Consider the following 11,785-nt stretch of genomic DNA (forward strand, 5'->3'; position numbering starts at 1 on the left):
ATAAAGATGCCCCTTGAGTCTGCAGAACCCAAGGGAAAGAAAAGGCTAGGTGGCGAATGGTAAAACCAAGGTTGGGCATTGTTGGAGGAGTTTTATTCAAGGCGAACTGTCAAGGGGTTCCCATTATATCCCAACCGCGTAAGGAACGCAAAATCCAGGAACATAACAACGATATGACGGAAACTAGGGCGGCAAGAGTGGAACAAAACACCAAGCATAAGGCCGAGCCTTCCACCCTTTACCAAGTATATAGATGCATTAATTAGATAAGAGGTATTGTGATATCCCAACAAAATATCCATGTTCCAACATGGAACAAGCTCCAAACTTCACCTGCAACTAACAACGCTATAAGAGGGGCTGAGCAAAGCGGTAACATAGCCAAACAACGGTTTGCTAGGACATGGTGGGTTAGAGGCTTGGCTCAACAATATAGGAGGCATGATAAGCAAGTGGTAGGTATCACGGCATAGGCATAGCAAAAGAGCGAGCAACTAGCAAGCAAAGATAGAAGTGATTTCGAGGGTATGGTCATCTTGCCTGAGATCCCGCAAGGAAGAAGAACGAGTCCATGAAGAAGACAAACAGACGTAGCCAACGGATCCTCACAAACACGACGTTACCGGATTACCGAGAAGAAGTACACCGGAAAGAAAAACAAAAAACATAGTAAACAACCACCACATAATCATGGCATGATGCACAATCAAGTATGATGCATGTCCGGTTTAAATATGCATGGCATGGCAAAGTGCACAAACAATCCTACAAATTAAGTGGAGCTCAATATGCAACTCCGTTGCATATTGACGAAACACCACATTCAAGTTATTTAGTTCGATCTCGTTTATGTACCCAACAATATTAAATGTTGTTAAAACATGTCAAGAGGTGAAGCATAATGCAACTATCTATCTAGGCAAGTTTAAATGAGGCCGGAAGCAACGAACAACAATTCCGGTAAATCCCCATATGCATATATTAGGTTTGGTGCTGTTCTGCCCTAAACCAAATTTTATAGTTGTTAAACATGCAAAGTGATTCCACCATGTTAAACTAGGCAAAATTCTACCCCATTTACATATAAAGTTTATTAGAAACCGAGCTACGGTTATTTAGTTATGAATTAAGTCATTTTAGCATGGCATAGGAGCAAATTTAATCAAACATCATTTTAAACATTTTAAACATAGATGAAAGTTGCATATTATTAAACTAGATGAAAAACTAAGCAAGTTTCACATACAAAGTTTTTACATGTGATGCTTAGTTTGTGAGGTATTAAATGCATGAAGGCTAAGGGGTTTTCTGTAAATCTGCAAATCCCTGGAAATTAGCTAAATTCGCAGAACCAAAAAAAACGTCCACTGGGCCAGAAACTGAACTGGCCCAGCAGTAAGAAAAAAAAGGAGGGGCGCTTGGGGTGGCCTCACCCATGGGCTTCGGCCCGTTTGAGGAGGAGGGGTAGACCGGCAGGGCGCACATCTGGCATCGGGCGCTGGCAGGCCGGCCCACTCAGGCACTAGATGGATCGCACGATGGACGAGCGGGCGAGGGAGCGGTTTGCGAGCACGACTCCCTGTTCGACAGGAAGCAGAAGCAGAAACAGAGCAGCGGCGGCGCAAACTCCGGCAGCTCGCGGTGAAGGTGCCCGACGATGCCCGGAAACAGCGGAAGATGGCGAGGGCGTGGGGAAACAGGTCCAGGGACGAAGGAGGCGGGCTCGAGCGGCGAGACGCGGGCGACTTCCATCTTTTCTCAAAGCAAACGCCGAACCCGGCGTTGACGGCGGTCAGGAAGAAAACAACGACGGCGAGGATCAGCGGGAATGGGGCTCCGGCGATAGGATCTGAAAGGGAACGCCGGCGAAAGGAAAGGGGGCCTCAGACCCGGTCGGGTCTAGCGGCGGCCTGTGGTGTTCTCTGGGGGCGAGGGAGAGCTGCTGTTGGTCATGGCCGTCGGCGGGGACGAGGTCAAGCTCGTGGACGAGCTGCTTCGGTGATGAGGAAGTTAGCAGGAGGAGGCGGGCGTGCTCATGGCGAGGCGGGGACGCGGACGGCGCAGAGAAAGCCGGATCCGGGCGGCGTTGCTCCCGACAGGAACTTGGCGGCGGACATGGTGGCTCGGTTCCGTGATGCATCAGAGAGAGCAATGAGAAAGAGAGAAACGAGCAGGAAGGTAAGGTAGGGGAGGCGAGGTGATGAGCAGGAGGAGTGCGATGCCTCGGGTGCCTGGCCGCTGATGCAGACGAGCGGGACGACGACGGGGCCGAGCAGAGGAGCTCGACGGGGATGGATCGATGGGTGTATCGGGGAAGGTGGTTGGCTGCGGGGCTTCCATGATTGATGGGTTGGATCGATGAAATTGGCTGGCTATGGTTGGCCCGATCTGGAAAACGAGGAGGAAAGTGACGGCCTCGGTTGGTGGTTGGATCGGGAGGGGATCCCAAGGAGGAGGAGATAGTGGGCTGGCGGCGGCGGAGGATGGGACAAGATCCCTAATTTCTAGGGTTGCCCACTATTTATATTGCAAAGGGATTAGGGTAGAGGCTATCTCGTCCCTCCGATCGCAATCGGACGAACGCGAATAAAATAGCTAGGGAGTCCAAATAAGAAAACGGAGACTTTTTGTAGATGTTTGGGGATGATCCGGATCCAACGGTGACGAAAGTCCGGTTCGGGTCCGGGACGACTTTCGGACGCGCGCGCGAGGAGGGCCGCGGGCTGACGAGAGAGGTTAGGTTGGGTCTGGTGGATTGTGAAGAGCGGGTTGGTCTGAGAGAAGAGGGGAGAGATGCAGCCCGACACGGTTTCCGGAGACCAAAAACGTCCGATGTTAGACCGGCTATACTGCCGCTATAGTTATCCGTTGGGGCATCAAACGATCTCCGAATGCGATGAAACTTGACAGGCGGTCTATCTACACTATAATAAGGCCACACGTCAACTCTCATCCCATTCTGAGAACATTTTCCGGCCACTTATAAAAAACTATTTCAGACATGCCGCGGGCGCGTGCAAGTGTGTTTGGGCTCAGAACGGACAACGGACGGAACGAGGAGACCGGGACGGATGCAAGTTTTGAAACACATGATGATTAAGTTCTAATCAAATTATGAACTCCCACTCAGATTAGACATCCCTCTAGTCATCTAAGTGTTACACGATCCGAGTCGACTAGCCCGTGTCCGATCATCACGTGAGACGGACTAGTCATCATCGGTGAACATTCTCATGTTGATCGTATCTTCCATACGACTCGTGTTCGACCTTTCGGTCTCCGTGTTCCGAGGCCATGTCTGTACATGCCAGGCTCATCAAGTTGACCCTAAGTGTTTTGCTGTGTAAAACTGTCTTACACCCGTTGTATGTGAACGTAAGAATCCATCACACCCGATCATCACGTGGTGCTTAGAAGCGACGAACTTTAGCAACGGTGCACAGTTAGGGGAGAACACTTCTTGAAATTGTTGTAAGGGATCATCTTATTTACTACCGTCGTCCTAAGTAAACAAGATGCATAAAACATAATAAACATCACATGCAATTATATAAGGTAGTGACATGATATGGCCAATATCATATAGCTCCTTTGATCTTCATCTTTGGGGCTCCATGATCATCTTGTCACCGGCATGACACCATGATCTCCATCATCATGATCTCCATCATCGTGTCTTCATGAAGTTGTCACGCCAATGACTACTTCTACTTCTATGACTAACGCGTTTAGCAATAAAGTAAAGTAAGTTACATGGCATTCTTCAATGACACGCAGGTCATACAAAAATAAAGACAACTCCTATGGCTCCTGCCGGTTGTCATACTCATCGACATGCAAGTCGTTAATCCTATTACAAAGAACATGATCTCATACATCACAATTCATCATTCATCACAACTTCTGGCCATATCACATCACATGATCAATCGCTGCAAAAACAAGTTAGACGTCCTCTAATTGTTGTTGCATCTTTTACGTGGCTGCAATTGGGTTCTAGCAAGAACGTTTTCTTACCTACGAATAACCACAACGTGATCTTGTCAACTTCTATTTACCCTTCATAAGGACCCTTTTCATCGAATCCGCTCCAACTAAAGTGGGAGAGATAGACACCCGCCAGCCACCTTATGCAACTAGTGCATGTCAGTCGGTGGAACCGGTCTCACGTAAGCGTACGTGTAAGGTTGGTCCGGGCCGCTTCATCCCACAATACCGCTGAAGCAAGATAAGACTAGTAGCGGCAAGCAAGTTGAAAAAATCCACGCCCACAACAAAATTGTGTTCTACTCGTGCAAAGAGAACTACGCATAAACCTGGCTCTGATACCACTGTTGGGGAACGTTGCAGAAAATTAAAATTTTTCCTACGGTTTTACCAAGATCCATCTATGAGTTCATCTAAGAAACGAGTCAAGGGGAAGAGTTTGCATCTACATACCACTTGTAGATCGAGTGCGGAAGCGTTCAAGGGGATGGTGATGATGGAGTCGTACTCGTCGTGATTCGGATCACCGATGACCAAGTGCTGAACGGACAGCACCTCCGCGTTCAACACACGTATGGGACGATGGACGTATCCTCCGTCTTGATCCAGCAAGGAGGAAGGAGAGGTTGAGGAAGGCAGCTCCAACGGCAGCACGACGGCGTGGTGCAGTTAGTGCAGCAGTACTCCGACAGGGCTTCGCCAAGCACGTACGGAGGAGGAGAGGTGTTGGGGAGGGGAGGGGCTGCGCCTTGAGTTTTTCTTGTTGCAGCCCTCCCCTCACCCGTCTATATATAGGGGAAGGGGCAAGGGGGCCGGCCCTCTAGGGGAAACCCTAGAGGGGGGCGGCGGCCAAAGGGTGGGGGGCTTGCCCCCCAAGCAAGGGGGGTGCGCCCCCTTTAGGGTTTCCCCCCAACCCTAGGCGCATGGGCCCAAGGGGGGGCGCGCCAAGCCCACTAGGGGCTGGCTGCTATCCCTATGCAGCCCAAGTGGCCCCCCGGGAGGGGTGGTTCCTCCCGGTGGACCCCCGGAACCTCTCCGGTGGTCCCGGTACAATACCGGTATGACCCCGAAACTTTCCGGTGTCCGTTTAACAACTTCCCATATATAAAACTTTACCTCCGGACCATTCCGGAACTCCTCGTGACGTCCGGGATCTCATCCGGGACTCCGAACAACATTTGGTGATCACATACTTGTCTTCCTGATAACCCTAGCGTCACCGAACCTTAAGTGTGTAGACCCTACGGGTTCGGGAGACATGCAGACATGACCGAGACTCTCCGGTCAATAACCAACAGCAGGATCTGGATACCCATGTTGGCTCCCACATGCTCCTCGATGATGTCATCAGATGAACCACGATGTCGAGGATTCGATCAAACCCCGTATACAATTCCCTTTGTCAAACCGTATGTTACTTGCCCGAGACTCGATCGTCGGTATCCCAATACCTCGTTCAGTCTCGTTACCGGCAAGTCACTTTACTCGTACCGTAATGCATGATCCCGTGACCAAACACTTGGCCACCTTGAGCTCATTATGATGATGCACTACCGAGTGGGCCCAGTGATACCTCTCCGTAACACGGAGTGACAAATCCCAGTCTCGATCCGTGTCAACCCAACAGACACTTTCGGAGATACCTGTAATGCACCTTTATAGTCACCCAGTTACGTTGTGACGTTTGGTACACCCAAAGCACCCCTACGGTATCCGGGAGTTACACGATCTCATGGTCTAAGGAAGAGATACTTGACATTGGAAAAGCTCTAGCAAACGAACTAACCGACCTTTGTGCTATGCTTAGGATTGGGTCTTGTCCATCACATCATTCTCCTAATGATGTGATCCCGTTATCAACGACATCCAATGTCCATAGCCAGGAAACCATGACTATCTGTTGATCACAACGAGCTAGTCAACTAGAGGCTCACTAGGGACATATTGTGGTCTATGTATTCACACGTGTATTATGATTTCCGGATAATACAGTTATAGCATGAATAAAAGACTATCATCATGAACAAAGAAATATAATAATAACACTTTTATTATTGCCTCTAGGGCATATTTCCAACAACAATGCACATGATGACATGGCAAGATGCAACACACAAGCGAATGACATGACAACAACAGTGAATAACTAGCAGACACCTGGCGCAACGGCCTCGGGGCGTTACAACACTCCACCACTACGAGAGGATCTCGTCCCGAGATCTAGAATGGCACCGGAGGGAAAACGGAAGAGAAAGAGGAGATGTAAAACTAAGTTGCTTCTTTGACAAACGAGTGAGACCAAAGAACCTTGAGAGGTTGAACAAATTGAAAGAAAGAATACAATGAAGATGAACAAAGTTGAAGAACCTCCGTTAGAAAAGAGGAACAAGGAAGAACCAATTCGAGCAGGACTCCGGTTGAAAAGTGATATGAAACTTGATAACATGACAAGAACTTGAGCACACGGCACAACACTCCGGATAAATAAGATAGAGAAGGAATAAGACCGATATAATTTGGATAGCACTCCGACTGAAAATGGAAGGAATTAACAAGAACTTGACAAGATGAGAGGATACTTGATGAAATCAACAACACACTACCTCCGGAATTATTGAAAGAATGGCACAAAGGGTAAGAACGATTTCAGACGACACTCCGGTTGAGAAGGGAGCCAAAACTTGACAGAATGGGAAGAACTTGAAAAGAGGGCATGGCACTCCGGTTAAATGGGATAAGCAAGGAAAGAACATGATCTTCACAATCCGAGATGATGAGTGAAGAGAGCAACATCACAAAGCTTCTGAAACAAAAGAATAGAAGCTAGATTGTTGGGATAAAGGGATGGAGAAGAAAATGGCAATTTCTGCCACAAATGAGCTTGAAGAAACATCTTTAGGAGAAGGGTCGAACGAAGTTGTTGGAAAACCCACAACAAAAGATATGATTTCCAATGGTCTTAAGGAAAACGTCCCCAAATTATGAGGTGAAGACCAGCCACTAACGAAATCAATCAGTTGGATTGAGAAGAACAAGGAGATGAAAACTCCTTCATCGAGATGAGAAGTGTAAATTGATCATAGATAAGCACCGTAATGGCAACATTCCCAATGGAAGGCTTTAGGTGAAATCTATTGAAGATAACTCTAATGAAGAGATTGATGGATTTAAGATACCTCATCCTTAACAACATGTGAATCATGAAACATGAACTCAAGTTATGAAGAATGACATAGCACCACCTCAAATGATACGGTAGAAAGAAATTGCACTCCGGATTGCAAGATGAAGAATGCTTGAACTCCTCTGAAAAGAATCTCGATGAACACTTCGAGAAGGAATTAAATCCTTGATGAACCATCATGTAGAACCTTCATGAAGAACTCCGGTAACAAAAGGATGATCAAACAAAAGGAAAAATAAGTTGAAAACACAAGGTGAAACCTTGTAATGATTTAGATGGATCTCCGTGGTGATATAATTGCGAGAGCTTGGAACTCCGGAAAAGAAAAGATGAAATAATTGAAAACGAGAATTTGATGAGCCTCCGGAATAAGGAAAGAATTGAATTTACTCGATGACAAGAATAAGAATTGCATTATGCTTATCCTTCACCATTTTAGATTGATGAAAAGCAACGGATTTGGCAAACTACTTATTCTCATAGAAAAGATTAAGAAGGATATTGTGCAAACTTGGGAAGGTCTTCAATGAACCGCCGGTAGGATTGAAACAACGAATGAATTAATATGATAAGGAAGGAAGAGAAATCTTAGACGAACCACCATAAGGATTGAAAATGAACGAATAAAAGATAACGAAACACTGGGAAGGATTAACGACTGAACGAACAAACTTGAGACAAACCAGATACAAGAGAATGAAGAGATCATGAACTGATTAGAGGATATTTGACGATGCACCGGTAAGATTGGAGAATGATAACTGAAAGCTAAGAATGAATAAACCTGAATTGATGGACTCCGGATAATCAAACTGAGAAGACTCTTGAATTGCTCCGGATAGATGAAAAGAATTCTCACAACCAAAGACAATTATGAGATGATGTCAACAAGCTAGAATCACGAATCTTTGAAGAGAATGGAGCAAGATTAAAGGGAAACTCTTCTTCGGTCTTCAAATGTTGATAAATGATGATGAGAAGCACCACAAAGGAATTATTTAGACGCTTCGGAAGAATCAAAGCGAAGAGATTGAGCCAACGACGAAAAGAATTAAATCGATCTTGGAGACAGGCATTTGACTGATGATAATTCATTCTTACGTCAAACTTTGAAAAAGAATTTGAGGATAGCTCCAGGAAAATAAGAAGAGTCAGGTAAGATCCTGGGAAAAGACCTGTGGGTTAGGGCCCACTCAAAAGAAACACCGTTGAACGATTGCTTGAAAAGAGAGATTCCACCGGTTGAATTAAATGGCTTGAATAAGATAAGACCTCAAAATAGGTTGAATTGATCTTGAATGAAAAGACGAGCCTTCTGAGATAACTTGAGCACTCCGGGACAAAAGAATAACGAGAGGTGAACGATTATGAGGTGCACCGGCATGGAAAAACATTTGAAATGAGGAAAGGATATGGTCAACACCAAAAGCTTGAATTGAATCCACCGGAGAAGAAAGAAAACCGAGAATGATGAGCTTGAAGCTCCATTAGAATCTTCATGAGAATCACCGGATAGAACATTGACGGAAAAGGAATGGAGAGACTTCACAAGAACAAAAGGATACTTGATTAAGACATCGGATTCCTTGAAGAAACAAGGGTGGGAGGGAGGGAAAACAAAGGCAACTTGGAGACAGATGAAAACAAACACCGTTGAGAAGAACTGATAAATGATCTTACTGATGTTGACATGATCGGAACCACTTGAAGAGAAAACACGCCGGTTGAAAAGGATTTACATGACAATCTCGATTATCATGAGGGATTAGTATTCACATAGGAGTATGAGAACACCGTTTGGAAAAGGTATGGAATCAACATTTGACTTCGAAGCAACTCGAATACCACAACTCAACAAAACAAGGATTGGCTTGCAGAATAAGCCGGAACAAACATATGATAGAGATTTCATCCAAAGTTTTTGTGGTGGGGCCTACACGGGCTCGATTGTACAGCACCATCATGTACAAGGCAGTGCACATGACATACGAAGCGTCCCCGAGTCGACATAGCCAAGGACTCTTTAAGACACAACGAGACCACTGTAAAACCAACCGTGGATAGGCGGACCACTAGACGTCGAACCCCAATTTCATATCATACATCTGTCGGAAAGATATCCTAAGAGCTACTTGAATTCCCACCTATGAAACTCCCGAACCTTTCCGGTTATGCAATCAGGTGTTGGGGATACAGGGGAAGCATAAAATCTCACCCAAAACTAACAAATCCTACATCCAGCTGTATCCATCCATCAACACATAACCAAGAAACCTTCGGAAATCGTTTACCTCAACCTTCGAAAAGCATCCGTTATACGAGTTATGGCAATACTCCCGAACTCCCGCCCCAGTACTGGGTGGCGTCGAGGTTATCTCACCAACAACTGCATAAAAGAGATTTTCGATGTCGGCGAAACTAAACTCAGGTATTCCAGAACTGCAACGATAAAATTGTGACGACAACACCTCGGAGCTCAACTCCCCGGGACACTGCCACAACCCCTAAATGACAGGAGGCACCAAGAACAATGTTCTCATCACAAATCGATCGGAACGATTCCAAGATACCCGCATGATCCTAAATTTTTTTAGTGAAATTTGAGAAGAGAAGAGTCGAAACTCTATGTCAGGATGCCTTACCAGAGCGATGAAGGGACTGGGGAGTAAAAAGAATTCCTAAACTCTCCGATATATATAATCCTAAATGACTCAAAACATTTTTCTAGACTCAACAATGCCAGCTATTCGATCAAGCAGGGGGGCTCCTAAGGTCGGGGAAGGCTCTGATTACCAACTTGTAATGCCCTCGATGCGGCTATATCTCCTACGTGTCGAAGCACGACTTAGAGGCATAACCGCATTGAAAGCAATGTCGCAAGTAAGGTAATCTTCACAACAACCCATGTATATATATATATATATATATATATATATATATATATATATATATATATATATATATATAAAGGGGAAATGATACATAGTTGGCTTACAATTGCCACTTCACACAATTACATGAATAAAGCATTACATCATCCAGATACAATCAAGGTCCGACTACAGAACCAAAATAAGGAAGACTACCCAAATTCTACACAGATCCCTGATCGACCCCAACTGGGCTCCACTACTGATCAACTAGAACGAAACAACATAACGGACAAGATCTTCATCAAGCTCCTCCTTGAGCTTGGTTGAGACACCTGCACGGCATCATCGGCACCTGCAAACTGGTTTTGGAAGTATCTGTGAGTCATAGGGACTCAGCAATCTCACACCCTCGCGATCAAGACTATTTAAGCTTATAGGTAGGGTAAAAGGTATGAGGTGGAGCTGCAGCAAGCGACTAGCATATATGGTGGCTAACCTATTCGCAAAAGAGAGCGAGAAGAGAAGGCAAAGCACGATCGAGAAACTATGATCAAGAAGTGATCCTAGAACAACCTACGTCAAGCATAACTCCAACACCGTGTTCACTTCCCGGACTCCGCCGGAAAGAGACCATCATGGCTACACACGCGATTGTTGTATTTTAATTAAGGTCAACTTCAGGTTTTCTACAACCGGACATTAACAAATTCCCATCTGCCCATAACCGCGGGCACGGCTTTCGAAAGTTCAAATCCCTGCAGGGGTGTCCCAACTTAGCCCATCACAAGCTCTCACGGTCAACGAAGGATATTCCTTCTCCCAAGACAATCCGATCAGGCTCGGCATCCAGGTTACAAGAAATCCTCGACAATGGTAAAACAAGTCCAACAACACCGCCCGAATGTGCCGACAAATCCCGATAGGAGCTGCACATATCTCGTTCTCAGGGCACACTCAGATGAGCAATCCGTACAACTAAAACCAGCCCTCGAGTTTCCCCGAGGTGGAACTGCAAGGGGCTCTAGTTCGAACCAACACTCAGAGGAGCACTGGCCCCGGGGGGGGGGGGGTTAAAATAAAGATGACCCTTGAGTCCGCAGAACCCAAGGGAAAGAAAAGGCTAGGTGGCGAATGGTAAAACCAAGGTTGGGCATTGCTGGAGGAGTTTTATTCAAGGCGAACTGTCAAGGGGTTCCTATTATAACCCAACCGCGTAAGGAACGCAAAATCCGGGAACATAACACCGATATGACAGAAACTAGGGCGGCAAGAGTGGAACAAAACACCAGGCATAAGGCCGAGCCTTCCACCCTTTACCAAGTATATAGATGCATTAATTAGATAAGAGGTATTGTGATATCCCAACAAAATATCCATGTTCTAACATGGAACAAGCTCCAAACTTCACCTGCAACTAACAATGCTATAAGAGGGGCTGAGCAAAGCGGTAACATAGCCAAACAACGGTTTGCTAGGACATGGTGAGTTAGAAGCTTGGCTCAACAATATAGGAGGCATGATAAGCAAGTGGTAGGTATCGCGGCATAGGCATAGCAAAAGAGCGAGCAACTAGCAAGCAAAGATAGAAGTGATTTCGAGGGTGTGGTCATCTTGCCTGAGATCCCGCAAGGAAGAATAACAAGTCCATGAAGAAGACAAACAGACGTAGCCAACGGATCCTCACAAACACAACGTTACCGGATTACCGAGAAGAAGTACACCGGAAAGAGAAACAAACAAC

The sequence above is a fragment of the Triticum dicoccoides genome, chromosome 6A, assembly GCF_002162155.2.
Source record: "Triticum dicoccoides isolate Atlit2015 ecotype Zavitan chromosome 6A, WEW_v2.0, whole genome shotgun sequence".
NCBI lineage: Eukaryota > Viridiplantae > Streptophyta > Magnoliopsida > Poales > Poaceae > Triticum > Triticum dicoccoides.